General features: G+C 42.4%; 1 protein-coding gene and 1 non-coding gene across 2 annotated transcripts in view; both read right to left on the reverse strand.

Annotated features, from left to right (window-relative positions):
* LOC126258469 (Down syndrome cell adhesion molecule-like protein Dscam2) overlaps positions 1–13,898 on the reverse strand; it is a 687,321-nt gene that overhangs the window by 168,087 nt on the left and 505,336 nt on the right. The window lies entirely within an intron of this gene.
* Positions 7,818–7,892, reverse strand: Trnat-ugu (transfer RNA threonine (anticodon UGU)). The gene has a single exon. It is a non-coding gene; the product is annotated as a tRNA-Thr (tRNA).

Below are 13,898 nucleotides of genomic sequence, written 5' to 3' on the forward strand. Positions count from 1 at the left end.
AAGAAAACCATTCAGTGAAAAACACCGAGAACAATATAGAAATACACACACACAAAAACAGAACCCCAGACTATATCCTTAATGAACAAACCGAGTTGGCTAACACCCCTTTCCTGAAAAATTTCCAAAAATTATTTTCCACTCTCCAAAGCAAATAATACTCCCATGCCTATCTGCAGATCAAGGAGCAAATTTATATGTTACTACAATTCTCATGATACTAAACGTACATAAATAATGTACTGTCTTACCTATACAGTACTAAAAAAATGGAACAACTTTACAATTAATGTCACAGTATTCGCTCTAAAACTCACAAAATCAATGTCTCTCTGTACTAGTGTAAAAGGCGTTTCAGTTGCATAAGTGAATATATGATCTTTTTCCAAACATGGGACATCTTAATAATGTTACGATGTATCATAGCATCTTTGACACTCATATGCGTTCAGTGAGAAAAATTTACGTGTGCAACGATAAGAATGCAGTGGGAATATATTCACATCTGTTGGACGAAAACTATCAAAACAAATACTACAAACCAACATTTCACGTAAGTCACATCCAATGCAAATCTGTAACGTAACCATGTGTCTGGCGTACTTATAATTATGTATTATGTATATTTTAGGACAATGAATTTGTAAAAAAACGCACCACATGTAATTAAAGCATGAAAACCGTCTGAAGATGAATCGTAATGATTCGAAATCGGTAATTGTTCCTTTGGAATAAAGGAATTGAAAATAAATTTGTGGCTGGTTGCTGTCTCTACACCATCAACGTTTGACATCTATATCTACACAGATACGTGGCGGAGGGTACTCCGTACCACTACTTGTCATGAAGGTGAAGATGAACATGTGCCTACATACCGGTCCCTCATGGTAAAATATTAAAAATAAATTCTGTGTCACCGATGTCGACTTTTAGTAACTAGCTCTTACCCATGGCTAAGCTCGCATATCAGTAGTTTTGTTATGATGAGTTATGGTCGGTAAGTAACCTATCGTATGTGCAATAACTCAGCTGCTTTCACGTGTCACCCTGTTCGGGCAAGCGTAGTACATTGCATAAATGCGCCCGCCCTCCCCCCCTCAGCACCAATTACCCCAACACGCATTCAGCGCTGCTGCTGAGCGGTGCATGCAGACAGGCGTGGGCAGGTGCGCGCATCTATGCATCGCACCATTGAAGTAGCTGTCCATAACACAGTTTGTACATTATGCAAGAAATTTAATAACTTTTAAACATGTTTCCATCCCCTGCTTTACACTTTTAAGTGTCGATTTTTCTTTCTTACTATCCAAGGTAGTCGTATGTTCTTTTTCAGCGTTCGAGGTATCTCCAAAGCACCTTTCATCGAAATATAAATTCACAACTATTATGGTATGGAAGTATGAATTAAACATGTTGAGAATTATAACAGCATTGTGTTAATGTGGCTGAATCGTATGATGTAGAACACATCAAACAATAAAAGCTTCTTCATAAATACGATCAGTTTAAAAAGTCAAGGAAATTTAGCTTTTTAAATGAGTAAATATGTTTCCCTAATTCGCGCAACATTCTACAAAATGGTTCAAATGGCTCTGAGCACTTTGGGACTTAATATCTGAGGTCATCAGTCCCCTAGAACTTAGAAATACTTAAACCTAGCTAACCTAAGGACACCACACACGTCCATGCCCGAGGCAGTATTCGAACCTGCGACCGTAGCGGTCACGCGGTTCCAGACTGTAGCGCCTAGAACCGCTCGGCCACCCCGGCCGGCAACATTCTACAAATAACTAAATATCCTGTAATACAAACTATAAAAAGTACCCTATGCTCTTTCTCAGTTTTTAAGCTATCTATTTACGAAATAGCATCAAAATCATTTCAGCAGTTTAGTCGCGAAAAGGCTACAGGCAAACACATCTTCGCATTTATAACACTTGTTGTGTTCGACTTTGTACATAACGGTAAGGAGATGTGCGCTACAGAGTGGTGCGCCAACTTTCTACATCTACACCTACATCGTTACTCTGCAATTCACACTTAAGTGCCTGGCAGAGGGTTCATCGAATCACTTTCATACTACTTCTCTACCATTCCACTCTCGAATGGCGCCTGCGGAAAAGGAACACCTAAATCTTTCCGTTCGAGCTGTGATTTCTCTTATTTTACTGTGATGATCATTTCTACTTACGTAGGTGGGTGTCAAAAAAATATTTTTGCATTCGGAAGAGAAAGTTGTGATTGAAATAGATCTCGCCTCAAAGAAAATCGCCTTTGTTTCAGAGACTGCCACCCCAACTCGCGTATCATATTAGTGACACTCTCACGCCTATTGCGCGCGAACACGAAACGAGCTGCCCTTCATTGCACTTTTTCAATGTCCTACGTCAGTCCTACCTGGTAAGGATCCCATACCGCGCAGCAATATTCCATCAGAGGACGGACAAGTGTCTCTTTAGTGGGTTTGGGGGGTGGTTTTGGGGAAGGAGACCAGACAGCGAAGTCATCGGTCTCATCGGATTAGGGAAGGATGGGGAAGGAAGTCGGCCGTGCCCTTTCAGATGATGCCGGCATTTGCCTGGAGTGATTTAGGGAAATCACGGAAAACCTAAATCAGGATGCCCGGACGCGGGATTGAACCGTCGTCCTCCCGAATGCGAGTCCAGTGTCTAACCACTGCGCCACCTCGCTCGGTTTTTGTGGGTTTGTCGTACCTTCTAAGTGTTCTGCCAACAAAGCGCAGTCTTTGTTTCGCCTTCCCCACAATATTATCTATGTGGTCTTTCCAATTTAAGTTGCTCGTAATTGTAATTCCTAGGTATTTAGTCGACTTGACAGCTGTTACGCTTGTGAGATTTATCGTATACCCAAAATTTATCGGATTTCTTTATGTACCCATGTGGATGACCTCTTACTTTTCTTTGTTACGTGCCAATCGCCACTTTTCGCACCATACAGAAATTCTCTCTGGATCATTTTGTAATTGGAATTGATCGTCTGATGATTTTACTAGACGGTAAATTACAGCGTCATCTGCAAACGCCGGCCGCTGGTGGCCGAGCGGTTCTGGCGCTACAGTCTGGAACCGCGCGGCCGCTACGGTCGCAGGTTCGAATCCTGCCTCGGGCATGGATGTGTGTGTTGTCCTTAGGTTAGTTAGGTTTAAGTAGTTCTAAGTTCTAGGGGACTTATGACCTCAGCAGTTGAGTCCCATAGGGTTCAGAGCCATTTGAACCATTTTGAACCATCTGCAAACAATCTAATGGGGCTGCTCAGATTATCACCTAGATCATTTATGTAAATCAGGAACAGTAGAGGGCCTGTGACACTACTTGTGCAACACCAGATATCACTTCTGTTCTACTCGATGATTTACCTTCTATCACTACGAACTGTGACCTCTCTGAGAGGAAATCACGGATCCAGTCACACAACTGAGACGATACTCCATATGCACCCAATTTGATTAGTAGTCGCTTGTGAGGAACGGTATCAAAAGCCTTCTGGAAATCTAGGAATATGGAATCGATCTAAGATCCCTTATCGACAGCACTCATAACTTTTTGGGAATAAAGAGCTAGCTGTGTTGCACAAGAACGATATTTTCTGAATCCGTGTTGGTTATGTATCAATAAGTCATTTTGTTCAGTGTGGTTCATAATGTTTAGGTATAGTATATGCTCGAAAATCTTACTGCAAATTGAAGTCAGTGATATGGGTCTGTAATTCAGTGGAATACTCCTACTTCCTTTCTTGAATATTGGTGTGACCTGTGCTACTTTCCAGCCTTTAGGAACAGACCTTTCGTCAAGTGAGCGGTTGTAGATGATTGCTAAGAAAGGCGCTTTTGTGTCTGCATACTCTGAGAGGAACCTGATTGGTATACCATCTGGACCGGAAGACTTGCCTTGTTAAGTGATTTGAGTTGTTTCGCAACACCTAAGATATCTACTTTTATGTCACTCGAATTCTGGAATGTTTACTTCGTCTTCTTTTCGTGAAAGAATTACGGAAAACTGTACTTTGTAACTCCGCTTCAGTGGCACCGTCATCGCTATCGCGCAGTGACTGTATTGACTGTTTTTTGCCACTGGTGTACTTTACATACGACTAGAATCTCTTTGGGTTTTCTGCCATATTTTGAGGCAATGTTTTATTGTGGAAACTATTAAAAACATCTCGCATTGACGTCTGCAATAAATTTCGAGCTTCCGTGAAACCCAGCCAATCTTGGGGATTTTGCGTTCTTCTGAATTTGGCATGCTTTTTTCGATGCTTTGGCAATAGTGTTCTGACGTGTTTTGTGTACCACGGTGGATGAGTCCCGTCTCCTATTAACTTGTGCGGTATGAATGTGTCTATTGCTGTCGATACTGTATCTTTGAATCTGAGCCATATCTGGTCTACACTTAGATAATTAGCTTGGAAGAAGTGGAGACTCTCTCTTACGAAGGCATCAAGCGAATTTTTATCTGCTGTTTTAAATAGATATATTTTGCGTTTATTTTTAGTGGTTTTGGTTGATACGGTTTTGAGCCTCGCTACAATGATCTTGTATTCACTAATCCCCGTATCCGTCATGACGCTCTCTGATAGGATTATTTGTGGGTAAGAGGTCAAGTGTGTTTTCTCAGTCATTTACAATTCGTGTGGGCTCATGAACTAATTGTTCAAGGCAAAACTTTCGTCATAGGAAAGCTGGACAGGAGCAGAAATAATAAGCGAGCAAGTTAACACAATAAACAGAAGATTTACTTAACTCGAATTTCTCCAAGCGTACGAAGATTCGTTACTAATAACGCAGAAATAAACAAGTCCTCACATCACAGAGTCAGCAAGGATGAGACACCCTAAACTAAGCACACACCGTGGTGTCGTAGTGGAGACTAGATGGCGTGTGTGTAGCGTCATGTGGCGAAATGACTCCAACCGCAAATCACCTTGTGACGCTACAACGCAGTCCTTGCTATTAATTTTTTCGCTTACTTAACACATGAAACTGTTTGTATACGATGTATTGTCTAGTGTAAATATGTATTGTAAATACTATGTTTAAATTATGTAATATTTAACAGTGGCAAGTCAGGGCATATTTAGTTAACGTTGAAGCCAGAGAGATTGTTTTGTCGTGCCTCTGGGCGCGGGAGCGCGCCAGCGGGCAGTAGTAGCAGTGACGCCGTGCTCGGAGTAAGACGTACAGTCGAGTGTTGCTAGTCCTAGCTGTGTTACATCCAACGGCTAGTGTGTGGCTCTAAGTACGACGGGAAAGTAATGGTCGGCATATCTAGAAGCATAGCCGGGGAAATTATTATGGATTAATGGGCATAGTGCTGAAGAAACGAGGACTTAAATGTGAAGCGCACTTTGGGCCCAAGTCGCAACAGTAAAAGCCCGCTGCCACATTCTGTCGCCGCCGTAGACTTCCGTCGATCCACCGACAACGAGGGAAGTAAGATCTACGTAATTTTCGTAGGATAAAATTGTAGAAGGCTTGCCAGTGACTGTGCTTTTCTATGAAGTTGAACAATTAATAACAAGCACTTTATAATCGAAGTGTTGCAGTTACAAATGGCTCTGAGCACTATGGGACTTAACATCTATGGTCATCAGTCCTGTTGCAGTTACATTCCACCCGACAACAACACCAAGTAGGTTCCTTCCGATCCTTACCTTATTGAGAAGATATTCTTGTTCGATTTATTCGCGATGTGAAAGTGAGGTTCTGCGAAAGATGTGTGTGTGTGTGTAACGGCGTTTAGTAAGTGATATAGTTAAGTCAACACAAAATAGTGTTTCCTGTATCCCCCCTGAAGAAAAACCATTAGCAAACTTAATTACTGCATGAAAGGAGAAACTTGGAATACAAAGAAGCAGACAATCGAACTATACACGAACTAAAGTCGAAAACAGAAGATTTCCGCGAATAGGTATGTAAACTAAATATCAATTTAAATTTAAGTGGGGACGTATACGAAGTTGCAATACTTTGAAAAAAAAAACTTGATAAAGTCCAAAGTATTCAATGCAATGTAACTAAATTTCACACAGTCGTTAAAAAATATTATATCAATTCATATATATATTTTCAAAGTTATTGAAGTTGCAAGTTTTTAATTACAAACAAAAGTAATTTTTTCATGAAGGTAAGTACAAATGTTCTTTTTTTTGGAAAATCTGTCAGAACGAAATTAATGTATTTTTACACAAAGCTTGATATACTATTATTACAAATATCTGTGGAACAGAATATATTGATATCTTGTTTAGCTAGACTCTTGCGGCTCTCCAAATTTCTGTGAAAAAAATCTTTGGGCTTTTCTCCACCAGCAGTTGTGGAAACAAATGTTGTCTTGGAATATGGTTTCGTTATCAGAGAGTTGTAACTTTCCTTACAGTTTTGAGTCTTTCCATGCACACACCTTTGTAAAAGTTTTAGAGCTGCTAAATACTGAAATTTCTCCCACATAGTGACAGATTTAAACTGGCAGAAAACACCTCAGGAATAAATAATGTGAGGAAATTGGGAAAAACAAAATGGGTGGCCCCGTGCAAGCTATTTTTAGTTATTATTTTTATTATAATTAGGACAGGGAGTGAAATGTAATATTCAGGAACTTAAATGTGAATACCATGTAGTAAACGAAGATCCAATAAAAAAAATTTCACAAGGATATAGTGTGTGATTCCGACCCACTAAATTTCTTGTAAGTGCAAATTACATTTTTTGCTATTGTCTTTACACTGTCAGAGCTAGTTTCGCGAACACTGAAGGATTTGAATCTGTTTTGAATATTACTCTTTAGTGGAGATCGAGTCATACAGTGTACGTGACGGGTTCCTTCCGTGTCACATTTTCATCAATTTATATGCGCAAAAATTTGGGGCGCAATTTCCTACTGAGTGAAATTTGTTTTTATGTTTAACAAGCGTGCTGCGTCTTTTGGTGAATTTCGCTGACCAGAGTTTCACAGTAGTAGAACATCAGTTGGTTTCTGTACAGCATAGTCATTATCGTTTGAAAAGTAGGGGAATTTTTTCAGTTACTAGACGCTCCTTTGCCAGAAGTAAGTTATTGTCTCCTCTCGCCCGTAATTAAAAATAGTTTACATTGGAAACATGCATTCCGTCGTCACAGCTATTGTGTTTGTTTTAACTTCCGTTCTTTATACCGCCTCATTAGAGCCCCTCAGTTGACTCTTGGCGCGACGGCACTCGCTGCTGTCTGGAATTTATTTCCATAAAGTTCTCCGTGACGCCCGCAGGCCCTTTCCGGCCTAAGCCCTAGGCGCCCACTCCCCCTCCTCGCAGCATTGTAACTGGGTATTAATTTTTATTTTCTCGCTCACAGAAGTAACAACAAAATTTGTTTCAAACGGATCGGCAAAAAATTCTACCAACAGATTATTTTTTGTTAACGTGTACATAACTTTATCTTTCCTCTTGTTTGGCCTCCAGCGTAGTTTGCGCGATGAACTCCTCCACTACGCTGAGAACTATTTTCGCTCCACTGCGAATACAAGAGGACCCAGTTACTGTGAATTGAGAATTACTCTGTGTTAAGCCTTGTGCCAGGAGAAACCAGTTTTAATGTAGTACACATTTACGCTCTACGTCGTCATCTACATGACTACTTTGCAATACACGATTAAGTGCCAGTCAGGGGGTTCATCGAACGACATTGTTCGAAATTAGGACTTGTCAGAAAGAACAGACGCCATTGATGACCGGCAGCTGTCTAGAACGAAATTAGAATGATATTAATACCTTCAGCTTCTGATGGGCGTTGACATATATCAACGGGGACAGGTGAAAATTTGTGCCCCGACCGGGACTCGAACCCGGGATCTCCTGCTTACATGGCAGACGCTCTATCCATCTGAGCCACCGAGGGCACAGTGGATAGTGCGACTGCAGGGACTATCTCGCGCACGCCTCCCGCGAGACACACATCTCACCTTGTATGTCCACACACTACATTCGTAGTGTCCCACACCAACACACTCATTACTCGTGGAATACTTTCTTACCAAGTCCCGTAGGAGTTGGGGAACATGTGTGCATCCGCACAGTAGAGGAAGGTCATGGCCGGTATTGCCACAACTATATGCTATTATGGATTTGGTGTTTGTTCTGTCGGACATGTCCGAAAGAACAGCCACCATATCCATGTAAGTATATTCACATTGTTCCTCTACCGCTCTGCTCTCTAACTGTGCGAGGGGAAAACGTATACTTAAACCTTTCCGTGCGAGCTCTGATTTCTCTTATTTTATTACAATGATCATTTCTCCCTATCTATGTAGATGCCAACAAAATACTTCCCCATTCCTAGAAGAACTTGGAGATTGAAATTTTGTGAAAATATCTCTCTGCAACAATAAAACCCTTTGTTAATATGATTGCCACCGCAACTCACTTATCATAAGTGTGACAGTGTCTCCCTTATTTGACGATATTAAAAAAGGAGCTGCCATTCTCTGAACGTTTTCGATGTAGTGATCAATCCATTGTGGTAAGGATCCCATACTGCACAACAGCAGTCTGAGAGGGACGGAGAAGCGTAGTTTCTTTTTGTTTATTTATGTCCAACATGCTGCTTTGCCATATTTGTAACACTGCATATATGTATTGTGTATGTGTGGAGAGTAGTGTAATGTTTGTGTGGTATGCTGTTGCTGTTGCTGCTGCTGCTGCTGATGATGATGATGATGATGATGACGACAAGAAAAGGGAGAGGGTGAATCGTATCGGCACGTAGCCTATTCCTCGCGAAGCTTAAGACCCAATCCGACGAACAGATCACCATCAACAGTGGCCCATGCCCTTACTTCATCAGACAAGGTGGAGAGATTTGGTACTTAAACCAGGACACTGGCGTAATGTTTGGTGATCAGAAATTTTATGACACTAATTTTCCCCCACTTTGCTGGCGAAATACTGACAGTGAAAAGGATGAAGCGTAGTGTAGGCATTCTATTTAGTGAATCTGTTGCATCTTATAAACTTTCTGCCAATAAAACGCAGTCTTTCGTTTCTACATCTACGTGATTACTCTGCTATTCACAATAAAGTGCCTGGCAGAGGGTTCAATGAACCACCTTCAAGCTATCACTCGCCGGCCAGGGTGTCCGAGCGGTTCTAGGCGCTACAGTCTGGAACCGCGCGACCGCTACGGTCGCAGGTTCGAAGCCTGCCTCGGGCATGGATGTGTGTGATGTCCTTAGGTTAGTTAGGTTTAAGTAGTTCTAAGTTCTAGGGGACTGATGACCTCAGAAGATAAGTCCCATAGTGCTCAGAGCCATTTGAATCAAGATGCCTCTCTACCGTTCCACTCTCGAACGGCACGCGGGAAAAACGAGCACTTAAATTTTTCTGTGCGAGCCCTGATTTCTCTTATTTTATCGTGATGATCATTTCTCCCTATGTAGGTGGGTGCCAACTGAACGTTTTCGCAATCGGGGGGGAAAACTGCTGATTGAAATTTCATGAGAAGATCCCGTCGCAACGAAAAATGCCTTTGTTTTAATGATTGCCACTCCAATTCATGTATCATGTCTGTGGCACTGTCTCCCCTACTTCGTGATAATACAAAACGAGCTGCCCTTCTTTGTACTTTTCCGATGTCATCCGTGAGTCTCATCTGATGCGGATACCACACCGCACAGCAATACTCCAGAATAGGGCGTACATGCGTGGTGTAAGCAGTCTCTTTAGTAGACCTGTTGCACCTTCTAAGTATTCTGCCAATGAATCACAGTCTTTGGTTTGCTCTACCCAAAATATTATCTATGTGATCGTTTCAATTTAGGTTATTTGTAATTGTAATCCCTAAGCATTTAGTTCAATTTACAGCCTTCAGATTTGTGTGACTTATCGCGTAATCGAAATTTAGCAGATTTCTTTTAGTATTCATGTGAATAACTTCACACTTTTCGTTATTCAGTGTCAATTGCCACTTTTCGCATCATACAGATATCTTACCTAAATCATTTTGCAAAGTCGTTTTGATCATCTGATGACTTTACAAGACGGTAAATGACAGCATCGTCTGCAAACAATCTAAGACGGCTACTCAGATTGTCTTCTATGTCGTTGATATACACTCCTGGAAATTGAAATAAGAACACCGTGAATTCATTGTCCCAGAAAGGGGAAACTTTATTGACACATTCCTGGGGTCAGATACATCACATGATCACACTGACAGAACCACAGGCACATAGACACAGGCAACAGAGCATGCACAATGTCGGCACTAGTACAGTGTATATCCACCTTTCGCAGCAATGCAGGCTGCTATTCTCCCATGGAGACGATCGTAGACAAGCTGGATGTAGTCCTGTGGAACGGCTTGCCATGCCATTTCCACCTGGCGCCTCAGTTGGACCAGCGTTCGTGCTGGACGTGCAGACCGCGTGAGACGACGCTTCATCCAGTCCCAAACATGCTCAATGGGGGACAGATCCGGAGATCTTGCTGGCCAGGGTAGTTGACTTACACCTTCTAGAGCACGTTGGGTGGCACGGGATACATGCGGACGTGCATTGTCCTGTTGGAACAGCAAGTTCCCTTGCCGGTCTAGGAATGGTAGAACGATGGGTTCGATGACGGTTTGGATGTACCGTGCACTATTCAGTGTCCCCTCGACGATCACCAGTGGTGTACGGCCAGTGTAGGAGATCGCTCCCCACACCATGATGCCGGGTGTTGGCCCTGTGTGCCTCGGTCGTATGCAGTCCTGATTGTGGCGCTCACCTGCACGGCGCCAAACACGCATACGACCATCATTGGCACCAAGGCAGAAGCGACTCTCATCGCTGAAGACGACACGTCTCCATTCGTCCCTCCATTCACGCCTGTCGCGACACCACTGGAGGCGGGCTGCACGATGTTGGGGCGTGAGCGGAAGACGGCCTAACGGTGTGCGGGACCGTAGCCCAGCTTCATGGAGACGGTTGCGAATGGTCCTCGCCGATACCCCAGGAGCAACAGTGTCCCTAATTTGCTGGGAAGTGGCGGTGCGGTCCCCTACGGCACTGCGTAGGATCCTACGGTCTTGGCGTGCATCCGTGCGTCGCTGCGGTCCGGTCCCAGGTCGACGGGCACGTGCACCTTCCGCCGACCACTGGCGACAACATCGATGTACTGTGGAGACCTCACGCCCCACGTGTTGAGCAATTCAGCGGTACGTCCACCCGGCCTCCCGCATGCCCACTATACGCCCTCGCTCAAAGTCCGTCAACTGCACATACGGTTCACGTCCACGCTGTCGCGGCATGCTACCAGTGTTAAAGACTGCGATGGAGCTCCGTATGCCACGGCAAACTGGCTGACACTGACGGCGGCGGTGCACAAATGTTGCGCAGCTAGCGCCATTCGACGGCCAACACCGCGGTTCCTGGTGTGTCCGCTGTGCCGTGCGTGTGATCATTGCTTGTACAGCCCTCTCGCAGTGTCCGGAGCAAGTATGGTGGGTCTGACACACCGGTGTCAATGTGTTCTTTTTTCCATTTCCAGGAGTGTAGATAAGGAACGATAGAGGGCCTATAACACTTTCTTGGGGAACGTCGGATATTACTTCTGTTTTACTCGATGACTTTCCGTCTATTACTACGAATTGTGGCCTGTCTGACAGGAAATCACGAATTCAGTCGCACAACTGAGGCGATATTCCATAGGCACGCAGTTTTGTTAGAATACCCTTCTGAGGAACGGTGTCGAAAGCCTTCTGAAAATCTAAAAATATGGCATCAATTTGACATCCCCTATCGATAGCACTTATTACTTGATGAGTATAAAGAGCTAGTTGTGTTTCACAAGAACGATATTTTCTGAAACCGTGCTGACTATGTGTCAATAAATCGTTTTCTACGAGGTACTTCATAATGTTCGAATACAGGATATGTTCCGAAACCGTACCGCAAATCGACGTTAGTGATATAGGCCTGTAATTCAGTAAATTACTCCTACCTCCCTTTTTGGTATTGGTGTGACTTGAGAAATTTTCCAGTCTTTAGGTACGAATCTTTCTGTGAGCGAGTGGATGTATATAACTGCTAAATATGGAGCTATTTTTTCAGCGTACTGTGAGAGGAACCTGACTGGTACACAATCTGGACCGGAGGCCTTGCCTTTATTAAGTGATTTAAGTTGCTTCGTTACTCCGAGGATATCTACTTCTATGTTTCTCGTCTTGGCAGTTGTTCTTGTTTGGAATTCAGGAATATTTACTTCGTCTTCTTTGGAGAAGGAGTTTCGGAAGACCGTGTTTAATAACTCTGCTGTAGTGGCACTGTGATCAGTGACTTCACCGTTGTTATCGCACAGTGAAGGTATTTATTGCGTCTTGTCACTGGTGTGCTCCATGTATGACCAGAATCTCTTTGTGTTTTCTGCCAGATTTAGAGACAGTATCTATATAATCTTTCCAATGTAAGGTGTTCGTAATTGTAATTCGTCGGTATTTAATTGAGTTGACGATCTTCAGATTTGCATGATTTATCATGCGACGAAATTTAATGGATTCTTTTTAATAATCATGTGGTTGACCTCGTATTTTTCATTATTTGCAGTCAATTCTCACTTTCCGCATCATACACATATCTTGTCCAAAACATTTCGAAACTGGTTTTGATCCCCCGACGACTTTACTAGACGGTAAATAACGGCATCACCTACAAACAAGTTAAGATTAGTTTTTGGTATGTTACTGTTTCCAAGTGTGCTCTAAATATATTTCAATTTTAGGTAATTATTCGTTGTCCCAAACTGTGCCCTAGTCTTATGGATCTTGAATGAATGATGAGGGATTCAAACAGTTGTTGGGAATATTAATAAGGAAGACCAAATAAGCCGACCCGAGAAACAAAACAGGAAAAAGGAAATGAACCAGTTCGCTGTTGTTAGAAGCAATACCAATGATCGTAAATTATAAACCGTTGAAACAGCCATTGAAAAAGTAGAAAGTTTCAGGTACCTTCATGGACCGTCAGAATATAAAAACTTAATGGATCGTGAAATATTGGCCAGAGGCACATTTTGTACTGAATAAATTACTCGGCCGCAACCTTACTTCAGCATCAAAACGTATAAAACAATAATCCAACCAGCAGTTTTATATGGAGGTGAGAAATGGACAGAGAAGAAATGTATCATCATATATCTATAACTATTAGAGAATATACACAAAGACAAAGGAAGGTATAATGCAGGAATTGGGGAACTGGGTGGAGTATCGACCATAGCACTGTAAACTGTTACAAAATTTGTTAACTCAATATGCTTACGTAATGTAAAGTGTTTGAACATTGATGGGATGAAAAGAAGGGGTAGTCCAAGACAAAGGCTGTTAGATAAAATCACACATTCGCAAATATATGAACAGGACTATATCAACAGGAGAATACAACGAAGGCTTATTGATAAGTCAAAGGACCGAAGTTCACGTTGCGAAATCCAATATTTACGCTGCTACACCGTTCGTCCCGACTGTAGACAACATCTAATTACCGTGTTATATATGTGAGAGAATATTAATTTCTCCTTATTCATTGTACGAGTTTAAACAATGTTGGTCTCACCATCTCGAATTTGCTTGGTTGCAGCTAAGGTGGTATTTTCCTTCTTCCCAAGTTCACTGCACTTTTCACCCCATACTGTTGATACACTCTGACAAGATAAAAATGTCGTTCCGGGAACTAAAGACGAGTAGCTTTAATTTCTTTCTGACGAGAAGTCCCTATGCCAAAACTGTGTCTTGTTTTTAATCCAGTACAATCTTTTATACGTATCCTTCAGTATGCTATACAAATATACTAGCAACGAAATTTCGAAGTGTTGATGGTGACAGAGGATGAGAGGCAGCTTGTGACTACAGGCGCTGAGTGACAGGACAGAGG

This window comes from Schistocerca nitens, chromosome 1 (assembly GCF_023898315.1).
Source record: "Schistocerca nitens isolate TAMUIC-IGC-003100 chromosome 1, iqSchNite1.1, whole genome shotgun sequence".
NCBI lineage: Eukaryota > Metazoa > Arthropoda > Insecta > Orthoptera > Acrididae > Schistocerca > Schistocerca nitens.